General features: G+C 43.2%; 1 long non-coding RNA gene across 1 annotated transcript in view; it reads left to right on the top strand.

The window, feature by feature from the left end:
• Positions 1 to 24286, top strand: part of LOC137226980 (uncharacterized) — a 40059-nt gene extending 15773 nt beyond the window's left edge. Inside the window, exon 5 of the long non-coding RNA XR_010944638.1 lies at positions 23815 to 24286. This is a non-coding gene — a long non-coding RNA (uncharacterized lncRNA). The remainder of the gene's footprint in view (positions 1 to 23814) is intronic.
• Positions 24287 to 25206: the final 920 nt, after the last annotated feature.

The following is a 25206-nucleotide window of genomic DNA, read 5'->3' as shown; positions in this document are numbered from 1 at the left end:
TCCCTCTCTGGGCCTTGGTCTCCACTTCTCAGAAGGGGGCTTGTGTCTCACTGCTCTGAACATGTAAGAACCTGGTGTTATTTGCTGCGCTTCTTTCAGATCAAACGTCCCCTGTATCTGTGTCTCTTTCTTTTCCCCGTCCTTCCTCTTAGATGCGTAATAAACCAAGAGTTTACAGTAAAATCACAGGAAGAGCTAAATGATGTGTTCTCTTCAGGAAAGTACCTGGTCCCCCAGGTAGCCAGCGGCTGCCTCAGGAACCCCGAGCCTCCCTGAGCTGTGGCTCCCGAGGACTTTCAGTGTAGACCCGGCAACCCACCTCGAGCCTTTGATGTGGCTTTGACAGGGCATGATGCAAAGGCAGCCCTGATTCAGAGCTGCAGAAAGCCTTGCTGCTTTCTGCCACCAGCCCCGGGGATCGAACAGTGGTGGGGGACAGTCAGGGCAACGGCAGAGAGCAAGACTCTCAGTAATCACACCCACCAGATCCCCAGACTTCAGGCGGGACCAACCTTTTTCCACCAGAGCTCTCCTAAAGAGGGAAATAGACATGCCCTTAGGATCGGTTTGCACCCTAAGAAGCCAGGTGGTGCTCAGAGGAAGTCCCTGGAGAGACGACACATTGAATAATCAGCCCCCGAATCCTCGGAGCTCTCGGTGCTCTTATAAAGAACCAAGGACTCTCCAACGTGCTTATCCATGTCTTCTCAGTAGAAATAAAGGAAATGGAGGAGCCTGAAGATATCGTTTCTACTCATGGCTTTCGTTCAATGCATTCATTCATTTATTCACTTACTTAGCAAAGACTTGAGGACTTATGCCATACATGGCACTGTGCTGGCACTAGGGACACAATAGTCTTAGATAGATAGATAGATAGGTGATAGATATGTGGATATTGATATGGATATAGATAGGGATGTGAATGTGGATATAGACAAATGGAGATAGAGATATTGACTAGACCCTTGCAAAGCTCAGAATCTGGTAATGGACACAGGCATTATACAAACAGTGGCACCAATAATTGTGGTAACTGCCTGGGGGAAAAGACCTGTGAGCCACAAACCTACAAAATGGGGGCCTCTTGATTTCTTCTGGGGCTCAGGCAAGGCTTCCTACGTAGAGTCATTTGAGAGTTGAGCTCCAATGAAAGGAGACCACCCTCCCCCAACCCCCGGCCAGAGACACTGGTCAAATTAACTGTAAAGTGGGTTCTGGAGTCAGACTACTTGAGTTTCCATCTGTCTCCACTATAAAGTAAGTAGTTTTACAAAGTCATCGAGGACCCAGGCTCCTTCCTTCTGCCCTCGCATCTGCAGCTCTAGAATATTGCTTTCAATTTCAGGTGACAGGATGGCTGCTCCTCCTATAGGCGTCACAGCTGTTTTCAGGTGCCAGGAAAGGAAAGACCAAATGCCAAAGGGGGCATTTCCTTCCAAAGAGGTTAGCCACAAGCTCCAGCCATTGGATTCTGCCCATGTTTCATGGGCCAGAACTGGATCTTACAACTACTTCTAGTTGCAAGAATGTCTGGGAGGGGGCGGGGGGATTTTGAACTGGGCACTTTGCCTCATTGAACCAAATCAGAGGACACTGGGTGGTAAACTAGCTGTGTCTGCCTCCATCTGCAGGGAGCCATCCTTCATACCCATCTGTCTCTGCTCCACTTCCCTCACGTGAGGTTCTCATCCTACCACCGCTTGGTGGACCAAGCATGCACTGTGCTTTCCCATCCCTGTGTTCTCTCCAGCTGAAACGCCCTTCCCCAGTCCACCTGTACCAATCATATTCTTCATTTAAGACCTGTGTCAAGTGGTGGAGGCACATGAAATTCTCCTGGATCTACCCCCCTTGTCAAGCTCCTCCTTCTCTAAACCTCCATGGAACCTCATATTGTCTTCTTGGGGTCTAAGGAGTGGGTGGGGAGTGGGAAACTAAGGCTTTGGAGACAGACACACTCTGTGAAGTCACTTTTCAGCCTCTCACTAGCTTTATGAATAATTTTGGCAAGTTACTTAGCCTTCTGAAGTCTCTTAGTATCTGTAAGAAGGATATAGTAGTTTACACTTCAGGAATATGAGACAACTCTCATAAAATGACTTATGCCCCTGCCTCTCCCCCGACCACCACTTTTATTACATCTACCACCCACCCTTTCTCTGAGGCAAAGATGCTAGGCAACCTACGGGCCTGACTTTCTATCACTCTTAGTGATCATCTTAGTGATTATGCATTAAGAAATTACACCCTTGTTGGTTATCACTTCTGTCTAGTCTGCAAGGGTACTCATGGCCCCCATAGCAATTTCCTGGCCTCCTGATGTCTGAGTTCCCCAGGGGCCGGTGAGCAACACCCTAGACGTGAATATCTGCCCCATCAACATGGAAATTCTATCTCAGCAGCCTTGCCACTGGTTTATATTGGTAGGTCAGATAAAGGGCATTGCAGGCCGTGTGTGGAAGGGGGAGGATGTGTGCATGTACGGAAGGAAAACAGCCTGGTTCTAGTCATGGAACTGCCTCTTACTCATTGTGCGATTTCCTCAAGTCTCTGGCCCTCTCTGGCCTCAGTTTCCCACCTGTAAAATTTGATAGTGGGAATCAGTGCCTAAGCAGTGTCCACCTGGCCCAACTCTTAGCTCTAGAAGTCTGTTTCAGGGAAGTCAGCTTGGCTTCAGATACCCCATGGTGCTGGGGAGGGGTGATTGCTGGTTGTGGGTCATCCTGAACTAGAGGAGTTCAGGATGTGTGTGTGTGTGTGTGTGTGTGCGTGTGTGTAGGAGTAGGGGGACCAGGACCAATCCAGGGGGCTACTCAGAGGATGTGTGACATCAACCTAGAAACAGCCACTGAGAGTTCAGTACCACTTGGAATTCTTGAAGGCACGCTAGACAGTCTTTGTAGATTATCCTAAAGTCAAGCAATTAGCATTCATTGCATGCCTACTGTATACACATATGATACTGATATGAGTTTTACATTTAGAGTTATATTTTTATAGGGATAGTTGAGCTATATACTCTGTCTCAGAGCATAGTATCATCATTGGAACAACAGCCTCTTGTTACATTTTTATTTTATTAATATTAGTTTCTTCCTTGTACCCTTGATCCCCTCCCTTATCCTCCCCCCACCCCATCATAAGGATATGTGTATACTTTTTAAACTGTGTAGTAGTCACGGTGAATGTGTAAGCTTTTAATTTATACATATATGGTGCCATGATATATATTTTATTCAGTTTCTTCTCCCTTCACTCAATATTTTATTTTAAGACTCTATCCACCTCCATGATGTACTTGTAGTTGACTTTTCTAACTGCTACATAGTATCTCTGTGGACCCACTACACTGTACTCTTCTATCCTGCTAGGGGTGCTAAGTGTATTGCCTCCAGTTCCCAGAAGCAGTGAGGCAAGTCTTGTCTGCTAGGGTACTCATTGCTTTTTCCCAGGTGCTTTTTAAAGGCAGATACTTGCTGCTAACGGAGACAGCTTTAGGTGCTGCATAGCATAACTATCAGCAACATGGACTTATATACTATATTTCATCATGAAGCTCCTATCAGTTTAGTGCTAGTAGGTCATTGCTAACCCTCTTTGCTCACTAAATTTCTCTTTTTAAATAGATTAGGAGCAGGTCTCAGGCTAACATATTTGCAGGCAGCGTGCTTTAGCTGAAATTTAATTCTGTTGGAAATTCAATTAAAGTGTAATTTAATAAAATCTATTCATTTAAATTGTTCCTTCTATTTTTAATAAGCAACCTAGTTTTTTAAAGAAGTGACATTCCATATATAATAGAATCTAAATGCTGCTGGTTATACAAACATCATTATTGTATATTCCATTAAGAAAGAAATATCATTCTACTAATTGACCATCATACACCATTGAGTATAAGCATGCTGCTTTCAAAGATGTTAAAATGTGAACAAACAGGCATCTGTTTTTGTTTTCTTTTACAAAGAAGGGTAGTTGGGTAAACAGGAATGTTGATTTAATGGAAAAAAAATGAACAGTAAATAATTGACAATTCTGGAGTTAAGTGAATTTGGTAGAAATGAGATTGCTGGTGCCGGAATGACTGAAGCTTGGGAAACACTGAATTATCTCACGTGGGTGGTCCTCAGACCAGCTTTGTAAGGCAGGCATGGTTATTCCTGCTTAGCAGGCAGGGAGAAGTGGTCTTCCCCAGGCCACAAGGTTAAGAGTAAACTTATATTCAGGCACATACGGCAAAAGTCCCAGCCTCCAGGTACTAAGAGTCCATCAAACTTGTGACCTGGTTCCAGGGTGGCTCTCTCCTGCCCCTCCTTTTTGAGAAGTCTTGAGGAGTGCCTAGATCTTGGCCATGTCCTCCCAATCTTGAGCCCTTCAAAGCACCTGAATGCTTTCATGTTAGCAACCACAATCACTCCCGCCTGAGTATGAATTAGTGTGTGTTCTGGTATCTTTCTCACAATGGCTACATTATCAACAGAGAAGTCAGATGATGATGAGTGGACGTTTCTGATATTGAGATATCCACTAAGGGATGTATATTGAGGACAGAGAATATTCTAGTAATAGCAGAGGTAGTTGTAGTAGCAGTAGTAGTGGTAGTAATGCTTCATTAGTTACGAGTTTTTTTCACTTTTATTTTTATTTGATTCTTACCACCATCCTGAGTAGATATTATCCCCATTTTACAGGTGGAAAAACTGACAATGTTAATTTGCCCAAAAATCTCACAATAACTGGTAGAACTGTAAGTAGATCTGTGAAGGAACTGCCTTTCTCTCTTTTTTTAATTAAACTGTTATTTTGAGATAGTTGTAGATTCACTACTATTAGAGATAAGGTAGACCGGTCCAAGAGATCTGGTGTGTTACTGGATTTATCACTTTTCCCCATTGGTAACATCTCACAAAATTGTAGCACCATGTCACAACCAGGGTGCAGACATTGATATAATCAAGATGTAGAGCGTTTCCACGGGTCTGTCCCCTGGTGTTGCCCTTTTATAGTCACATCCACCTCGCTCTCCTGCACCCCATCCCATTCCTGACTCCTGGCAACCACTGATCTGTTCTCCATTTCTATAATTTTGCCATTTCAAGTGTGTTACATAAATATCATTATACCGTGTACAACCTTTTGAGGTGGTTTTTTCACTCAGTTTAATCCTCTGGAGATTCACACAAGTCAAGTTGTTCAGTGCATCAATAGTTTGTTCCTCTTACCCCTGAGTAGTGTTCTGCGGTTTATCCATTCAGCTTTTGGATGGGTTGTTTTCAGTTTCCAGCTATTACAAATAAGGCTTCTGTGAATAACCTTGCACAGGTTTTTGCATGAACATAAGCGTTCCTTTCTCTGGAATAAATGCCTGAGTGTGATTACTGGGTTTTAGGGCAGTTGCATGTTTTTTTTAACAAGAAACTGGCAGACTGGTTTCCAGAGTGCCTATGCTGTTTACATCTCTCACCAGCAACGTATGTGACCCAGTTTCTCTGCATCTTCACTAACATTTGGTTTTGTCATTAATTTTTATCTTGGCCAATTTGACAGGTGTGTAGTTATATCTCATTGTAGTTTTAATTTACTTTTCCCTAATGGCTAATGATGTTGAATGTCTTTTATGTGCTTGATTACCAACTGTATATCCTCTTTGTTGAAACTTTGCTGCTTTTTTTTTTTTTTTTTTTTTTATAGGAACATAGAGCCACTGAAGCATGCTGTATTCCTGAAAGTCTTTAAATTGCTGTCTGAGTAACACTCTTGAGATGCATTTTATTTTTATTTTTTTATTTTTTTAATTTTTTTTTTTTGCGTTATGCGGGCCTCTCACTGTTGTGGCCTCTCCCGTTGCAGAGCACAGGCTCTGGACGCGCAGGCTCAGCGGCCATGGCTCACGGGCCCAGCTGCTCCATGGCATGTGAGATCTTCCCGGACCGGGGCACGAACCCGTGTCCCCTGCATCGGCAGGCGGACTCTCAACCACTGCGCCACCAGGGAAGCCCTTTGCTGCTTTTTTTTTTTCCCTAAATACCCTTCCATTCTCCCCAATATTCTGTCTTTCAAAAAATTTAATTTTGTAGGTTGTAACTTCATGTGCCATTGTTAGAAATAATACAGAGATCAATAATAATAATATGAAGAACTCAAAAAGTGGGCAAAAGATTTGAAAAGACATTTCTCCAGAGAAAACATACAGTGGCCAATAAGCACATGAGAAGACGGGCAACCTCGTTAGCCATTAGGGAAATACAAATGAAAATTACAGTGAGATACCATTTCACACCCACCAGAATGAACATAATAAAAAAAGAGAGAAAATGACAAGTGTTGGTGAGGATATGGAGAAACTTGAACCTTCCCACACTGCTGATGGGAATGTAAAATGGTGCAGCTGTTTGAAAAACAGTCTGGAAGTTTGTCAGAAGGTTAAATGTAAACATATAATTCAGCAATTCCATTGCTAGGTACACGTTTAAGAGAGTATTTATAGCAAAAGTGTCCATACTAGCCGAAAAGTGGAAACACCCGTATGTCCATCAACTAATGAATAGATGATAAAATGTGGTGTATGCATACAATGGGATACTGTTCATCAATAAAAAGAAATGAAATATCGATACATGCTACAATAAATGCTAAGGGAAAGAAGCCAGTCACATATTATATGAAATATCCAAAACAGACAAATCTATAGAGACAAAAAGTAGATTAGCAGTTTCCTATGGCTTAGGGGTATGGGGGCGTTGGGGAATGATAGATAACAGAGGCAGGGTTTCTTTTTGGGAGATAATTAAAATGTTCTAAAACTGTGGTGATGGATAGATAACAGAGGCAGGGTTTCTTTTGGGGGGATAATTAAAATGTTCTGAAACTGTGGTGATGGATGTAGAACTCTGTGAATATACTAAAAGCTGTTGAACTGTACACGTTACATGAGTGAATTGTATGTTACATGAATCATACCTCTATAAACTTGTCTTTTCTTAAGGAAATAGTATGGAGAGATTCTGTGTATCCTTTACCCAATTTCCCCCAATGGTAATATTTTGCAAAACCATGGTATGATAGAATATTGACACCAGGATGTTGAGATTGATACAACCCGCTATGTTATTTAGATTTCCCCAGATTTACCTGTACTTCTCTCTCTGTCTCTCTTTTTCTCATTCCCTCTGTCTCTGTGCCTCTGTGCCTGTGTGTGTTGTTCTATACATTCTACCACGAATGTCACTTTGTGTATCCACCACTGTAGTCAAGACACCAAACTGAACATTGCCTCTTTTAAAGCTCTACTCACCTTAGATTCTGTCTGAGGACGTGCTCTAAAGACCTTTAATTTGTCCTCACTGTTAATAACCCAAAGCAGAGCAGATGCCCCTTGCCTCCAAGCATACTCCTCCTCGCCATCAAAGGGCAGAAGTCATAGAGGAGCATGAATTCCCACCCACACCGGAGGGACGGAAGGTTGGGATTGCAGGCACCATTCATCTAGATTCTAGAATCACCCACACTTCTGAAAGAGTAGGAAATTATCTTACCAAAAGGAGGAGCATGAATTCGGGAAGGGGGATACGCCCCCACGTCTCCACTCCCGCTTCCTCCTCCCACCAAGTTCGGAGGCGAGCTCTCTAACTCCCAGGCCCGGGGGGTGACTCGTCAGCGCTTTCGGAGATCCGGTATTTATTGGGTTGCCACTAGCAAACGGTCTCAGGGAGAGGACTGGCAATGATTCATCTGTTCTAATCCCTGTGTTTTCATCAGCCTTGCTTCTGTGAAAGGGGACAGCCCCGGTCGCTCTTCCACATCATCATTGCTTTGGTTTCTCTCAAAATGTTTGCTCAGAAAAAGCCCAGAGTTTGGCCCAGGTTCATTCTGGGCTTCCAGGGGAATTTCCCATCCTCAGACTCCATGAGTGAATTTGCTAGAACATCCGCTCCTTACCTGGCAGGGCAGAAGGTAAATCTGGCTCTATCACAGATGGGTTTTTTTGGATCAAAGACAAACTTACTAGGATCCCGTCTTCTAGGACAAGAGATGTGGGAAGAAATAGCCATTTTTACTCTCTGTCTCTCAACTGTGCTCCCACTGCTTCCACATCACTGGTCCTATCACAGCTGACCACGTGCTGGTCTCAGCTCTACCCTCCACCTGGATCTTATAATCCAGCCATGACTTGGTCATCTAACACTTACCTTGTGTCCATCTGGCCTTTACAACCCTAACTGTGACCCTTGAGTGCCAACTTCATCATCTGATCCCCACCTCTGCAAAACCTCAAACTCCAACACTCACAATCCCAGGATCCCAGTTAAATATTGCACTGTGACTGGTGCTTGGTAGAACCTCCAAAAACAAGTACTAACCCTAAGGATGATAATATCTTGATTAGTTGAGGAACTTTGTGAGACTAATAGAAGCTCAGAGATGTGAAATGACTTGTCCAAGGTCACGTAGTGTAATAGCGATGAAAACTTGTAAGAACAAATTCACATGTTTCTCCTTTAACCATGGTTTCCTTGTAGTCTCCTACCTCCTTCAAGTTCATTATCTCAGATTACAGGTACTTGTCTTCCTTAGTAAGACCATAGCCTTGAAAACTAGAGGAAAAAAAAGGGTGATCAGCGGGCTGGAGACCCAAGGAACAGTTGGTGTTGTAGCTTGGGTCTGAAGGCAGACTGTTGGCAGAACTCCCTCTTCCTTGAAGGGGGGTGAGTCTTTTCCTTAAGACCTTCAAATGATTGGATGAGGCCCACCCACATTATGGAGAGCAATCTGCTTTACTCAGAGTCTGTTGATTTAAATGTTAACCTCATCTAAAAAATACCTCCACAGCAACATCCAGACATGCTCGATCAAATGTCTGGGTACCATGGCCTAGCCAAATTGACACATAAAATCGGCCATCACATCAACTAAGGCTTTGATGGAAAGGAGACTGGGTGGGAAGCAGAGGGGATTGAAACATCCTGTGTGGGCATTTGACCAAGAAAAGAGAAGTCGTTTAGATAAATGAAGGAAACATCTAGAACAGAAGGTGGTTCTTATTTCCACTCTGTGGTAGTGGAGCCGCCAGGCAGAACTGCTTCACAGGCTATCATACAAATGTAAGGGCAGCTGTCTAAGAGTAAACATGGCAGGGAAGCATCTGTGAGGCCAAGAGCCTTAGTCCCTTCAAGCTGCCTTTGGTTCCCATGTGCTGTGCACAGCTGAGTGCTGGGGTGGGGTACTGGTTAGAAGATCTTTCATAGCAAGACCAAGGTAGTTCTGTGGAGAAGGCTGCAGACATAACAAACCAGTTGGTCTGAGGTCAAAGGGACTCACAGCCAGACCTCAGAAAGGTGTAGAAGTGGCAGGGCTGAGTTAGCCAGGGAGCACCCAGACTTTGCCCAAGCAGAGAGAGAAACACAGCAGACCTTAAATTTCACCTGTTGCAGACATCAGTTGCAAGCACTAGCAGGTCAGTCTGCAATTAGGTAGATCAAGGTTGTTACTTCTGACACCAGCCTCCAACTGGCTTTGTGCCTCAGGGCTCCAGCATTTCCCTTCCATCCTAAGGTTCCATAAGCTGGAGGGGCAGGTGAAAACCATCGCTTTCGAGATTGGACCTTATTCTCCTAGAGAAACGGAGAAGTTTCTAAAGAGTTTATTTAAATTATTGGCGTAAGTTAAGTATAAATTATATAAAATTTAAAATCCACACTTTATCTGCTAACTGGCATGAAGATTAGGCCTCTAGATTCATTAGAGAAAGTAATACATTTCAAAGTTGATGTGGGATTGCATTTGTGACCTTGTTATATTAGTAAGTGGTAAGGAGTGAAAACTAGGTCTTCATCTTTCAAAGTTTTCTGCTGACTTCTAGAAAGTGTTAACATGATGCACCAGAACTCTCCACGGTCCTCCATTACCGCTGACTGACCCCTACCAGCCTTGATCCCGCCCTCTGGCCATGGCCTTCTGACATTCACTCCAAGGTCAGCTTAGGCTAACTGAAGGACGGACGCTTCTAACACTCTTCTTTGTACAATGCATTGCTATGCTTTCATTACTTTTATTTTGAGAAATAAAAAAAATGTAGAAAGGTATAAAGAATAATATCATGCACGTTACCACTATCCAGATTAACAAATGCTAAGGCTTTGTCGTATTTGTTTCTAGTTTTTTAGACACGTGTTTTAGTGAAACACTACAGATGAAATTACAGTCCCCTTTGACCATTATCCCCAGACCCGTTTTCTTCCTACCTTCCCCAGAAGCAACCAGGTTCATGAGTTTGATATGTGTTCTAGTCCACTGGAAAATACCTTTATATATACAAATGCACACATCCGTGAAAAATACAAAATATTTTGTGTGTGTTTTAAAATCTAATCAGGTGGTACCCACCTGTATCTATAATCCAATAACTGCATTTTTCATTCAATCTTCATGAGACTACATGCTAATGATTCTAGTTATTCATCTGCTACATTTTATGTACTCTCCTGTTGATAGGCATTTAGTTTTTTTCCCTAATTTTTAGATTTATAGCCAGATTTCAGTGGACAGCTCTGCATGGTAGTCCCCCTTTATCTGTGGTCTTGCTCTCCATGGTTTCACTTTCTGCGCTTTCAGTTACCTGTGCTCAATGACAGTCCAAAAACTATTAAATGGAAAAATTCCAGAAATAAACAATTTGTACTTTTTCAGTTGCTTGCTGTTCTGATGGAGTCTCGTGCCGTTCTGCTCTGTCCCACCCAGGATGTGAATCAGGCATTTGTCCAGTGCTTCTTACCCATTAGTCACTTAGTAGCTGTCTCAGTCATCGGATTGACTGTTGTGGTATCTCAGTGCTTGTGTTCAAGTCACCCTTATGACCCCAAAGTGCAAGAGTAATGATGCTGGACAAGACGTAGTGTCTAGAGAGTTCGGTATGACCCACGGTTTCAGGCATGCACTGGGGGTCTTGGAATGTATACCCCGAAAATAAGGGGGGAACCGCTGTCCGTGTTTTTCATGGACACACATGTTTATCTCTCTATGGCATGCTTCTAGAAGTGGACTGCTGTATTTCTTGTACTTGTATGCAGTAGTTCACACTAGGGGATCAATAACCTATGTGTGTGTCTGTCTTTCCACCTAGAAGCTGAATTCCTTGAGGCTGGGGGCTGTGCTTTATTCATTTCTGTATTGCCAGCTCCTGACACATGATGTTGAGATAAATGAATAGATACATGAATGAATGAAATGCTCCCCCTGCTTTCCCAAACTAGCTTCTTCCCTCACCCTAGCATAAGAGTAAAGGGAAGTTCCTGCCACGACTTAACAATATGTGTTACTCAAACTAGCTCATTTAATTACCACGACTTTCTGAGATATACTGGTTTACAGGTGAGGAAACAGAGGCTTAGAAACGTGAAGTGAATTCCTGCCATCACAGTCAGTTAGGAGTGAAGGCAAGATTTGAACCCAGGTCTGTCCAGATCCACAGCCTGGGGCCTCTCCATTCTCTTCCGCTACCTCTCCAACACTGGGACTTGCTACTATGGAACTGGTCTGATCTTTTGCCTTCATAAACATGACATCAACTCGACAGTTCTCTCCACTTCAATGAAATCTTTTTTCCTTCAGAGTCTGGGGAAATCACCTTTGTGAATTATCCCGCAGCTTTGACTAATTAACCTACATCCTTCTCTCTTGGGCCTTGAGAGATCTACTTAGGATTTTAAAATGTGAGCAGGGGCTTCCCTGGTGGCGCAGTGGTTGAGAGTCCACCTGCCGATGCAGGGGACGCGGGTTCATGCCCTGGTCCGGGAAGATCCCACATGCCGCGGAGCGGCTGGGCCCGTGAGCCATGGCTGCTGAGCCTGCGTGTCCGGAGCCTGTGCTCCGCAATGGGAGGGGCCGCAACGGTGAGAGGCCCGCGTACCGCAAAAAAAAAAAAAAAAAAAATGTGAGCAGGATTCTTTGGTATCAGTGAGGCTGACCCTGTAATTCTCATAATAATGGGAAAGCTAGACCAAGGAGCCGAGGAAACGTGCTCAAAGTGACATAGTGAATTGGAAGCCAAGCTAAGTTCAGTACCAGGTCTCCTGTGCCTGGAGCCCTTTCATCTGGCTTTTGGCTCTTCTCTGACAGGGAGGAGAGCTGGGTGGGGTATGGCTTTGCTGTCTAACTGATTTCAGGGGCAATGCAGAAGGGCAGGGGGCAAGGACTGGGGGCAGGAACGAATATCCCAGAAGCCAAGGAATGCACGTTCAGTGAAGTCCAGCTTGGTACATACCAGATGGAGATGCTGAATCCGCTGGACTCAGGTCAGAGGAGAAAGCCGTCCTGGCTTCTTGGGACTGTATTGGCCAGGGTTGGCTAACTGCCGCAGCAGACAACCCCATACGCTCTGTGGCAGAGCACTATACCAATTGATTTCTTGCTCACATCACGGCCCGGTGCTCTTGGGTTTGATCTCTGCTCTCCGGGGTTGTCTGGGGGAGTCAGCCTCCTTGCGTCTGCAGACTCTTCCCTCTTCAGCCCGCAGCCTGCAAAGTCAGTGTCCAAGGCGAGTAGGGAGCTGTGAGCCAGAGCCAGTCAGGGGCATAGCCTGGGCTAGAGTGGACATTCCTCGCTCTGTGGCCGGGGGCTGGCATTCCTACCACACTGTCTTGCCTCTCAACATCTCTGATCCTGTTTGCTCCTCTCAGGAGTGGGAATCATGCAGCCTGTTCTGCCCGTGCTCAGCACTGAGACTTCACTCCCTGGAATGTGTTTTATAAATGGGCGTGTGCCCTGCAGATACAAGCATGGCGGTGGTTTATTTTCTAAGTGTCAAAGAACTAAGCAGTCTGCCCACCCCGACCTGGAATCCTTTTCTTTAAGGCCCTAAAAGTAGATGACAAATCTGAGGAACATTCCTCAAGGATGGAAAGACAGCTGCAGTGTGACTGCCTAGGACACGGTCACTGCCGCTGTGATTTAAGGCACAGGGAGCATCTCTCCCCAGGTGGTGTGGTGAACACGTGCTGTGTGTACATGTTGACGCTGGGAAACAGTTCCCACCTCTCCCAACCCCTGCCACCTGCAGCTATCAAGCTTGTAGCCGCAGGGTCAGTGGCTGACATTGAACCCGGGCTGCAGCACCATTGGAGCCTGGCAGGGTAGTTGGTTGGCCAGAGCATGGAATTTGGAACCTAGAACGTCTGGTTCGAGTCTTGGTTCTAGGGCTTAGTGGGCTCACTTTCCTCATCTATACAATAGGGAGAATGCCTTACACGGTCGTTTTGAGAACAAAAGGGCTCATTATGAAAACTGCTGAGCAGATTGAAAAGAGACAGCAGTCAGGAAAGCTGCGGTTATTTTCATGCCATGTCCAATGTGCTAGAGAGATGAATTCTGGGCACTCGTATAAGCGTTGAGTCAGAACGTTACCTTGCGGCTTCCCAGGTGGCCCCATTTCAATAAGCGGACTTTTGCCTCAGTGTCCCCTCCCTGCCTCTCCCAGTCACTTCCCTGAATCTTTGCGGGCTTCACGCAGGCCAGGTCCAGTCAGGCCAGATCCCCGGCCACCACTGCCACCTGAAGGCCCGTGGGCTGGATTCCCAGGCTGGGCTCCACCATCTTGGCCACTGGGCAGTGCAGTCTAAAATCTAAAGTTTCTCCATGGCCCGTTCATGGTTTGGCTCGGACTGACCTCACGGACCTGGTCTTACATAGCCCTCCTGTTTCTCACTATAGCCACGATGAGCTTCCACCTCAGCTTATCAGGCCTAAAGCACAGCCTGAGACAAGAGCTTGGCAGGTAGTCCTAGGACGCAGGAGTGAGGGCGTGGGCAGGGTGAGGCAGGGAGCGGGGCAGGACCAGTGTGTGCTTTGGTTTCAGGTCTTGCCGTGGGCGGCCATGGCTCCATCCCACTGGAGCTCCTGCGAGAAGGCCTGCGGGACGTGCCTCAGAGTTGTCCCATGGAAGGAGAGGAGCCTGGGCGTTCATCCAGGCCTCCCATCCGTCTCTAGTTGAGGGATCCCAGGGATGTCCCACCTCCCACTTTGGAAACGTTCCTGAGTTAGATCTGAGTGGGCTTCCCAGGCTCTGAAGGAAAGCCCTGAGGCAGAGGATGGAGAGACTTAGAGGCACGTGCTTGAAGGACAACCTGTCCACTGCAGCCACACTGATGGCAGAGACGATGTCGGATACAGGAAGCGTCTGCTGGACCCATGCTCGGCAAGCTGCAAGCTGCTTCTCACTCGTGGCCTTTCGCTCTTCCTGCCCACACTAGTGGTCTAGGTTCAGAGGTCGCCTTCTCCAAAGGGGCTTGCCTGGCATCCTATCTGTAGACACCTACCTGTGATTACTCCATCCCAATATTTTTCTTTCCAGGACTTCTCTGGCAGCCTGGACAGTGTAGCTTAAAACCTATCAGCCGGTACATGGGTCCGGGTGTTGGGACAGGTTCAAACAGGACCTGCACCAGGCTTGGGTTGGGGTCATTACAGAAAACTAGGGACCAGATGCCAATGCTGGTGCAGGGAGCAGGTGCCAAAGGAATGCTAAAACTTTGGTTGATTATCAGATATTGGGGTAGAAAATGTCAGTCAGGCACAGCAGGCAAGGTAAGCACCCAGCAGAAACTAACCAGGCAGTAGGAAGTGGGGACTTAGGAGGAGACCAGAAGGAAGATCCAGTGTTATTTCTGCAGACAATGTCAGGCTAGCAGGAGTCTCTTGGGAGTGGACAAGATGCACTTCCTGGTCCTGCTTTGTCATTTAAACAGCACCTGCCTGCCACTGGGTTTCTCTCCCTCAGTGTGGCCACACCAATGATGTCACTAAAGGTTGGGAGAAGTGACAACTTGTGTACATACCTCAATGAAGATGCATTTCTATCCTGTAGGTCATTTTGAAGCCCTGAAGGTGATGGAATTTTAAGACCAGGAAAGAATCTCTTTTTGAGTCTTGGTCCAAAGGGGAAGCATCCTGAAGTGACCCCTAGAATTCTGGAGGCTCTGGAATGCAGACCAGCAGGAGACTGCCTTCCACTGACCATAGTTTTCCGAGCCGCATGTGAGAGCAGCCACTTCAGCAGGACCAGCTTGCCTGAATACAGTGTGAGTCACAGACTGTGGTCAGAAGCTGGGGAGGCAGGTGTTCCTTTCACAATGACCTCGAGCACCCTATCTCAATTCTCCACACTGGGGGAAAAGCATCAAGTCAGGAAGAGCCTGCAGAATGATGTGTCTGCCTTGTAGGCAGAGAAAACATTAGGTTGTGTGCCCTTATGTGTATGAATCTTCTTCCCTTCTGACTCAGCTACAGCAAACAACCTCTTGGCTTTTGTTGTTTGTACAGTCAGGTTCCGCAGTTCCTGAGAGTGAAACTTGAATGGGAGAGGAAAGACTTATTCCTTACCCTTATCACCCGTGTCTGTACTGTGTGGGCAGCCTCCACTGCCAGGCTTTGCAGTGTATTAAGTGTCCGGTTGGCCCTTGAACAACACGAGTTTGAACTGTACAGGTCCATGAATACATGGATATTTTTCAGTAAATATGTACTATTGGATCTGTGGTTGGCTGGAGTTGCAGATGTGGAACCGTGGATATGGAGGGCAGCCTGGCTGTATCCACAGCTGTCTTCATGGTTCCCAGTTCATGAGGTTCTAAATTAAAGTGTTCCATTTAATCCTAATTGCATTAAGTAAAGCACCTCCTCAAGAGTGTAGTTTTGAAGTTATCTAACCTTTCTGTGCCTCAGTTTCCTCCTTTGAATAATGGACATAATGGCATTTTTTACCTCCTAGGATTTTTGTGAAAATTACATGAGTTTCTACATGGGAAGCACTTATAACAGTACTTGGCATATATCTGGTGCTGTTTTAAGTGTTTGAAGTTATTATTTTTTAGTATCATCACTCATTTAAAGATGATGACTCGGAGGGAGAGAAATCAGATATTGTTTTCAAACTACGGGAACCCACACTGGGAACCTGTGTGCACTTTCTTATTTTAAAGATCTATCTTACCTTTTTGCAGAAAGATTTGCGATGGTTTATGGATTAAACAGAAGCAAAATCAAATCACTGGGATGAAAAAGAGAACAGAAACCCTTAGAAGGATCTAGAAGGAATAGTTTATGCCCCAGACCTGAGCTGTGATGACTGGAATAGTGGCCAATGAATTGGCCCTTAATTTCCTTGCAGTTAAGGCGGTGAGGGGTCGAGCTGGATGACATATGTTTCTCCTCCTCATAACGGCATCAGATACACATTCATTTGCAGAAATAAACTCAGCGGGGGCAGGGAGGGCGGACCAGACACAATAGGAATTTATTATGTGGTTCCTTTAAGTATAAGTGACTCTGAGTGGAATTTCCTGTGGCTGTGTACCCAGTTTTACTAATGAAAAGCTGTCAGATGTGTGAATCTTACGTGAATCCTCTGGCAGATCCAGGGACTTTGCCTTTTAGAGCTGAAACACTAAATTAAAAAATCATAGTGTGGACGAAAAACACATCATGAGTGTTAGCTGCCTCTCACAGTTAGCAGAGGTATCCTTAAATTTTAGATTTCCTTCTCTCCTTCTGCCCCAGACTCTTCCACGGAGCAGCTACCTGAACCCAAGGCACATGAACTCACCTGTCTGCTCTTCCTAAATTAACTGCAAGCATTCACGTCAGCTCCGTCTATACATCAGCCAGGCAGACATTCACCGGTCAGTCAGTGTGTGCAGTCAGTAGGGAGAGGATACCATTTGCTGAGCCCTAAGTCTGTGCGAGACACTTTCTGGGACACTTTCTGGCATACACATTATTATTATTATTATTATTTGCGTCTGAGTCCTTGTGGGATTTTTTTTAAATTCAAACAGAAAGTCACAAAAATTATAATCATCCTCATCAGTTCACTCAGTCCCATGTAATTAATCTTTTTTTCATCTTGATCTTCTGTTAGCACTTTTATGAATTCATCAGTTTTCCATTAGAGTTCTGAAAATGCTTACTCATTCAGTTCAGCAGTATAGTCAGTTACCAGAAACCTGTACTTGTCAGAGTCTTTTCCATGAATTCCTTGAAGATGAAACCCTCTTATAAGAACATATTTGCAAAAGCATCAGAGTACACCCAGAACTGTCTGTAAATGACAAAAGACTTAAAAATGACCACGGTTAAAGATTTGATGAAAGTTCATAATAATGCAACTGACAAGGAAATTTAGTTGTTTCTGAGATATACATTTTAAAGTAATACCTAGAATTATGACTTATAACATTATTCAAGAACATACAAGATTTTTAGAAATTTCATGTAATGTCTGAAACATTTATATAAAATATTTCCATACAAATAAGCCAATGAAAGTTTAGTATTAGTTGTTTTGTTTCTTTGTTTATACTGCAGGTTCTTAATAGTCATCAATTTTACACACATCAGTGTATACATGTCAATCCCAATCGCCCAACTCAGCACAACACCATCCCCACCCCACTGTGGTTTTTCCCCCTTGGTGTCCATATGTCTGTTCTCTACATCTGTGTCTCAACTTCTACCCTGCAAACCAGCTCAGCTGTACCATTTTTCTAGGTTCCACATACATGCGTTAATATACAATATTTGTTTTTCTCTTTTTGACTTACTTCACTCTGTATGACATATGACTGTATGAGAGTCTCTAGATCCATCCACGTCTCAACAAATGACTCAATTTCATTCCTTTTTATGGCTGAGTAATATTCCATTGTATATATGTACCACAACTTCTTTATCCATTTGTCTGTCGATGGGCATTTAGGTTGCTTCCATGAACTGGCTATTGTAAATAGTGCTGCAATGAACATTGGGGTGCATGTGTCTTTTTGAATTATGGTTTTCTCTGGGTATATGCCCAGTAGTGGGAATGCTGGATCATACGGTAAATCTATTTTTAGTTTTTTAAGGAACCTCCATACTGTTCTCCATAGTGGCTGTATCAATTTACATTCCCACCAACAGTGCAAGAGGGTTCCCTTTTCTCCACACCCTCTCCAGCATTTGTTGTTTGTAGATTTTCTGATGATGCCCATTCTAACTGGTGTGAGGTGATACCTCATTGTAGTTTTGATTTGTATTTCTCTAATAATTAGTGATGTTGAGCAGCTCTTCATGTGCTTCTTGGCCATCTGTATGTCTTCTTTGGAGAAATGTCTATTTAGGTCTTCTGCCCATTTTTGGATTGGGTTCTTTGTTTCTTTAATATTGAGCTGCATGAACTGTTTATATATTTTGGAGATTAATCCTTTGTCCGTTGATTCATTTGCAAATATTTTCTCCCATTCTGAGGGTTGTCTTTTCATCTTGTTTATGGTTTTCTTTGCTGTGCAAAAGCTTTTAAGTTTCATTAGGTCCCATTTGTTTATTTTTGTTTTTATTTCCATTACTCTAGGAGGTGGTCAAAAAAGATCTTGCTGTGATTTATGTCAAAGAGTGTTCTTCCTATGTTTTCCTCTAAGAGTTTTGTAGTGTCTGGTCTTACATTTAGGTCTCGAATTCATTTTGAGTTTAATTTTGTGTATGGTATTAGGGAGTGTTCTAATTTCATTCTTTTACATGTAGCTGTCCAGTTTTCCCAGCACCACTTACTGAAGAGACTGTCTTTTCTCCGTTGTATATCTTTGCCTCCTTTGTCATAGAGTAGTTGACCATAGGTGCGTGGGTTTATCTCTGGGCTTTCTATCTTGTTCCATTGATCTTTGTTTCTGTTTTGTGGCAGTACCATATTGCCTTGATTACTATAGCTTTGTAGTATAGTCTGAAATCAGGGAGTCTGATTCCGCCAGCTCCATTTTTTCCCCTCAAGATTGCTTTGGCTATTCAGGGTCTTTTGTGTCTCCATACAAATTTTAAGATGATTTGTTCTAGTTCCATAAAAAATGCCATTGTTAATTTGATAGGGATTGCATTGAATCTGTAGATTGCTTTGGGTGGTATAGTCATTTTCACAATATTGATTCTTCCAATCCAAGAACATGGTATATCTCTCCATCTGTTGGTATCATCTTTAATTTCTTTCATCAGTGTCTTATAGTTTTCTGCATATGGGTCTTTTGTTTCCCTAGGTAGGTTTATTCCTAGGTATTTTATTCTTTTTGTTGCAATGGTAAATGGGAGTGTTTCCATAATTTCTCTTTCAGATTTTTCATCATTAGTGTATAGGAATGCAAGAGATTTCTGTGCATTAATTTTGTATCCTGCAACTTTGCCAAATTCATTGATTAGCTCTAGTAGTTTTCTGGTGGCATTTTTAGGATTCTCTATGTATAATGTCATGTCATCTGCAAACAGTGACAGTTTTACTTCTTCTTTTCCAATTTGTATTCCGTTTATTTCTATTTCTTCTCTGATTGCTGTGGCTATGACTTCCAAAACTGTGTTGAATAATAGTGGTGAGAGTGGACATCCTTGTCTCGTTCCTGATCTTAGAGGAAATGCTTTTAGTTTTTCACCATTGAGACTGATGTTTGCTGTGGGTTTGTCATATATGGCCTTTATTATGTTGAGGTAGGTTCCCTCTATGCCCACTTTCTGGAGAGTTTTTATCATAAATTGGTGTTCAATTTTGTCAAAAGCTTTTTCTGCATCTATTGAGATTATCATATGGCTTTTATTCTTCAATTTGTCAATTATTGAGATGATCATATGGTTTTTATTCTTCAGTTTGTTAATATGGTATATCACATTGATTGATTTGCATATATTGAAGAATCCTTGCATCCCTGGTATAAATCCCACTTGATTGTGGTGTATGATCCTTTTAATGTGTTGTTGGATTCTCTTTGCTAGTGTTTTGTTGAGGATTTTTGCATCTATATTCATCAGTGATATTGGTCTGTAATTTTCTCTTTTTGTAGCATCTTTGTCTGGTTTTGGTATCAGGGTGATGGTGGCCTCATAGAATGAGTTTGGGAGTGTTCCTCCCTCTGCAGTTTTTTGGAAGAGTTTGAGAAGGATGGGTGTTAGCTCTTCTCTAAATGTTTGATAGAATTCACCTGTGAAGCCATCTGGTCCTGGACTTTTGTTTCTGGGAAGATTTTTTTCTTTTTTTGTTGTACGTGGGCCTCTTACTGTTGTGGCCTCTCCCGTTGTGGAGCACAGTCTCTGGACATGCAGGCTCAGCGGCCATGGCTCACGGGCCCAGCTGCTCCGCGGCATGTGGCATCTTCCTGGACCAGGGCACAAACCCACGTCCCCTGCATTGGCAGGCGAACTCTCAACCACTGCGCCACCAGGGAAGCCCTCTTGGAAGATTTTTAATCACAGTTTCAATTTCATTACCTGTGATTGGTCTGTTCATATTTTCTCTTTCTTCCTGGTTCAGTCTTGGAAGGTTATGCCTTTCTAAGAATTTGTCCATTTCTTCCAGGTTGTCCATTTTACTGGCATAGAGTTGCTTGTAGTAGTCTCTTAGGATGCTTTGTATTTCTGTGGTGTCTGTTGTAACTTCTCCTTTTTCATTTCTAATTTTATTGATTTGAGTCCTCTCCCTCTTTTTCTTGATGAGTCTGGCTGATGGTTTATCAATTTTGTTTATCTTCTCAAAGAACCAGCTTTTAATTTTATTGATCTTTGCTATTGTTTTCTTTGTTTCTCTTTCATTTATTTCTGTTCTGATCTTTATGATTTCTTTCCTTCTGCTAACTTGGGTTTTGTTTGTTCTTCTTTCTCTAGTTGCTTTAGGTGTAATGTTAGATTGTTTACTAGAGATTTTTCTTGTTTCTTGAGGTAGGCTTGTATAGCTATAACCTTCCCTCTTAGAACTGCTGTTGCTGCATCCCATAGGTTTTGGATCATCGTGTTTTCATTGTCATTTGTCTCTAGTTATTTTTTGATTTCCTCTTTGATTTCTTCAGTGATCTCTTGGTTATTTAGTAATGTATTGTCTAGCCTCCATGTGTTCGTGTTTTTTACGGTTTTTTCCCCTGTGATTCATTTCTAATCTCATAGCATTGTGGTCAGGAAAGATGCTTGATATGATTTCAATTTTCTTAAATTTACTGAGGCTCGATTTGTGACCCAAGATGTGATCTATCCTGGGGAATGTTCCATGTGCACTTGAGAAGAAAGTGTAATCTGCTGTTTTTGGATGGAATGTCCTATAAATATCAATTAAATCTATCTGGTCTTTTGTGTCATTTAAAGCTTCTGTTTCCTTATTAATTTTCTGTTTGGGTGATCTGTCCATTGGTGTAAGTGAGGTGTTAAAGTCCCCCACTATTGTTGTGTTACTGTCGATTTCCTCTTTTATAGCTGTTAGCAGTTGCCTTATGTATTGAACTGCTCCTATGTCGGGTGCATATATATTTATAATTGTTCTATCTTCTTCTTGGACTGATCCCGTGATCATTATGTAGTGTCCTTCCTTGTCTCTTGTAACATTCTTCATTTTAAAGTCTATTTTATCTGATGTGAGTATTGCTACTCGAGCTTTCTTTTGATTTCCATTTGCATGGAATATCTTTTTCCATCCCCTCACTTTCAGTCTGTATGTGTCCCTAGGTCTGAAGTGGGTCTCTTGTAGACAGCATATATATGGGTCTTATTTTTGTATCCATTCAGCAAGCCTGCGTCTTTTGGTTGGAGCATTTAATCCATTCATGTTTAAGGTAATTATCAATATGTATGTTCCTATGACCATCTTCTTAATTGTTTTGGGTTTGTTTTTGTAGGTACTTTTCTTCTCTTGTGTTTCCCACTTAGAGAAGTTCCTTTAGCATTTGTTGTAGAGCTGGTTTAGTGGTGCGGAATTCTCTTAGCTTTTGCTTGTCTGTAAAGCTTTTGATTTCTCCATCGAATCTGAATGAAATCCTTGCCAAGTAGAGTAATCTTGGTTGTAGGTTCTTCCCTTTCATCACTTTCAGTATATCATGCCACTCCCTTCTGGCTTGTAGAGTTTCTGCTGAGAAATCAGCTGTTAACCTTATGGGAGTTCCCTTGTATGTTATTTGTCGTTTTTCCCTTGCTGCTTTCAATAATTTTTCTTTGTCTTTAATTTTTGCCCATTTGATTACTATGTGTCTCAGCGTGTTTCTCCTTGGGTTTATCCTGTATGGGACTCGCTGCATTTCCTGGACTTGGGTAGCTATTTCCTTTCCCATGTTAGGGAAGTTTTCGACTATAATCTCTTCAGATATTTTCTCTGGTCCTTTCTCTCTCTCTTCTCCTTCTGGGACCCCTATAATGCGAATGTTGTTGCGTTTAATGTTGTCCCAGAAATCTCTTAGGCTGTCTTCATTTCTTTTCATTCTTTTTTCTTTAGTCTGTTCCGCAGCAGTGAATTCCACCATTCTGTCTTCCAGGTTACTTATCCGTTCTTCTGCCTCAGTTATTCTGCTATTGATTCCTTCTAGTGTAGTTTTCATTTCAGTTATTGTATTGTTCATCTCTGTTTGTTTGTTCTTTAATTCTTCTAGGTCTTTGTTAAACATTTCTTGCATCTTCTCGATCTTTGCCTCCATTCTTTTTCCGAGGTCCTGGATCATCTTCACTATCATTATTCTGAATTCTTTTTCTGGAAGGTTGCCTATCTCCACTTCATTTAGTTGTTTTACTGGGTTTTTTTTTGTTCCTTCATCTGATACATAGTCCTCTGCCTTTTCATTTTGCCTCTCTGTCTGTGAATGTGGTTTTTGTTCCACAGGCTGCAGGATTGTAGTTCTTCTTGCTTCTGCTATTGCATACACATTATTGCAAAGACATCGTTGCATTTGTTGTAATCCTTCGAGGTAGCTATTATTATTTCTTACTTATAGATGAAAGCATTTGTGGCTCAGAGAAGTTATGTAATTTAACCAAGGTCACACGGCTAATTCTGCAGCAGAGCCAGAGCTTGAAGCCATCATTCATTGGTTGAGCATATCTCTATCTTCCTTGCCAGAGTTTGCCAAGGAATGATTCCTGCCCTCTCCACACCTGCAGTCTGGTTGGAGAGGCACTCTTCTAGCTCCTTGCCCAGTGGTCTTGTTATGATTGATCTCAAGACTTAGTATTAAAAACATGTATTATATGCTGTACACGAAGCCATTTAAATTCCATTTGAATGCTTGTGGTATTTAGCTTAAGTGGGGAAGAAAGGATGAAGTGGTGACTGAGATAAGGAGCTGAATGATAATATTATATATGTTTTACACTTAAGATCTCCTTTATGGAGACTGTGTCTTTGAGCAAACCTCCTATAATTTCCTAAGAGAAGTTTAGAAAGTGCAGTTTGGCCTTGAGCAGTCTCCTGGAGCAAATCCTGGCCCAGGGAGGCAAGGCAGTAAGATTCTCTGGCAATAAGTCATGGCTGAGGCTGCATATTTCTTTTTCTGTAAGGAGCTTGCTTCGGAGAAACTAATTAAACCCAGAAATCTTAGGAGGTTCATGGTGTTGCCAGGTTGCAAATATGGCTCCTCCCCAGGGTGTTCCCCGGAGGAAGGGCTCTGTCTGAGCAGAGAGACAGGCAGCTCTCTGGTTTTTCTTCACCCCTCCTGTCTTCCCAGACGGCCACTTTCTTCTTAAGAACAATATCTGGGTTTTGTAGTGTCTTAACTCTTTCTTTCTTTTTTAAAATTTTATTTAGTTTTTATACAGCAGGTTCTTATTAGTAATCTATTTTATATGTATTAGTGTATATATGTCAATTCCACTCTCCCAATTCACCCCCCCCCCCGCTGCTTTTCCCCCCTTGGCGTCCATTTGTTTGTTCTCTACATCTGTGTCTCTATTTCTGCCTTGCAAACCAGTTCATCTGTACCATTGTTCTAGATTCCACATATATGCATTAGTATACGATATTTGTTTTTCTCTCTGACTTACTTCACTGTCTTACCTCTTTCTTGACAGCCCTTCCTCATGTTGTATTAGAGACTCAGGATGGAGCCTGAAAGCCTGGAGTAGAACTACATTCTGGACGCCTTGTATGAAACAGCTGACTGAACCAGAGGTACAGAGTAAGTCTGCTTTGAGGCTGGAAGGGACCTTATACCGCTCTGTTTAATGTCTAACCACTACCAAGACCTGGGGTCCCTCCAGCATCAGGGGCTCGCTGCTTCTATGACTGCCTGTTCTCTGGATGGCTTTGGTCACTGCAATTTCTCTTCTTATCTGAGTGCCATTTGTCGCCGTGTAGATTTAACCATTGGACCCTCGTTCTTCCCTCTGTCACCTAACAGAATGTCTGCCCTTTCCTTTCCATGGCAGACCTTCAGAGATTTTGAGACAGAGGTTATGTACCTGCTTACTATTCCATTTTTCTCTCTCTAAAGAGCTGGGGATTGTCGTCTTCCCACTATCCTGATTGTCTAATATGCACTGTTCAAAGAATGACAAATATATTAATGAAACGTCTATTAATTGAGCGCACCCTTCTTTTCGAATGGGCCTGGTTGTGACCTCACTGTCCTTCCCAGTAATGTCCAGGCAGCTGTTATAAATTGACTTCTTAATAAATAAACATTAATTGTGCAGCTACTGTGTTCAAGCTCCATGTCCTGTGGATGTGAACGCAGCAGAACAGTCCATGCCCTCATGGAATTTGCAGCCCACTCTGAAGCTAACCCTGTGTTGCACTGAGTTGGAAGCTCTTTGCTACCCTGAACTGGGCTTTTGGGTGGAGATAGATGCCTTTTCATACCTGACTCTGATGCTCACCTGAAAGGTGCCCAGGTGGAGTGTGGTCTTCTGCCTCTACTGAGCTGGGTCTGCTATGTCCCTCTCTCCCAGATTTCATTTGCACACCTGGGGCCTGGTCTACTCTCTCTAATGCTAATTGCTTAGAAGACCTTGATTGTGGAGAAATATACACACGGAGAAGCTAAATGCCTCTGGGGATAATCCAGGCCTCATTTTGCACTGGAAAATAGAGACACTTTTTGGAGAAGTTTTTGAACCCACAGCTATGTGAATCCAGTTTAGTGATGTTCCTACCATACCTGGAAAATTCCCTTTCTCTCTTTCTTTTTCTCTGTTATTTTAGTAACCTTTCAAAGCTAACGCCTGCAAATAAAAGGCTTGAGCGGTCAGCTGCTTTTGCTCACTTCCCATCAATCCTTGAGAAATGAGGGCTCTCTGTGTGGTGGGGTGGTAGGACCTCTGTCCAAAACTGGAGGATGCTCTCCAAGAGACCACATGTGTGGAGAGTCCCTGCAGAAGTAATTTTCACTGGGCACGTATTATCCCCTGTCTTTGAAATGACTGAAATTTATGGTGTTTTTTTCCTCTAAATGTCCTATTGGA

Source organism: Pseudorca crassidens, chromosome 7 (assembly GCF_039906515.1).
Source record: "Pseudorca crassidens isolate mPseCra1 chromosome 7, mPseCra1.hap1, whole genome shotgun sequence".
NCBI classification, from domain to species: domain Eukaryota; kingdom Metazoa; phylum Chordata; class Mammalia; order Artiodactyla; family Delphinidae; genus Pseudorca; species Pseudorca crassidens.
The sequence above is the reverse complement of the archived record's forward strand: the minus strand, read 5'-3'. Positions and strand labels throughout refer to the sequence as shown.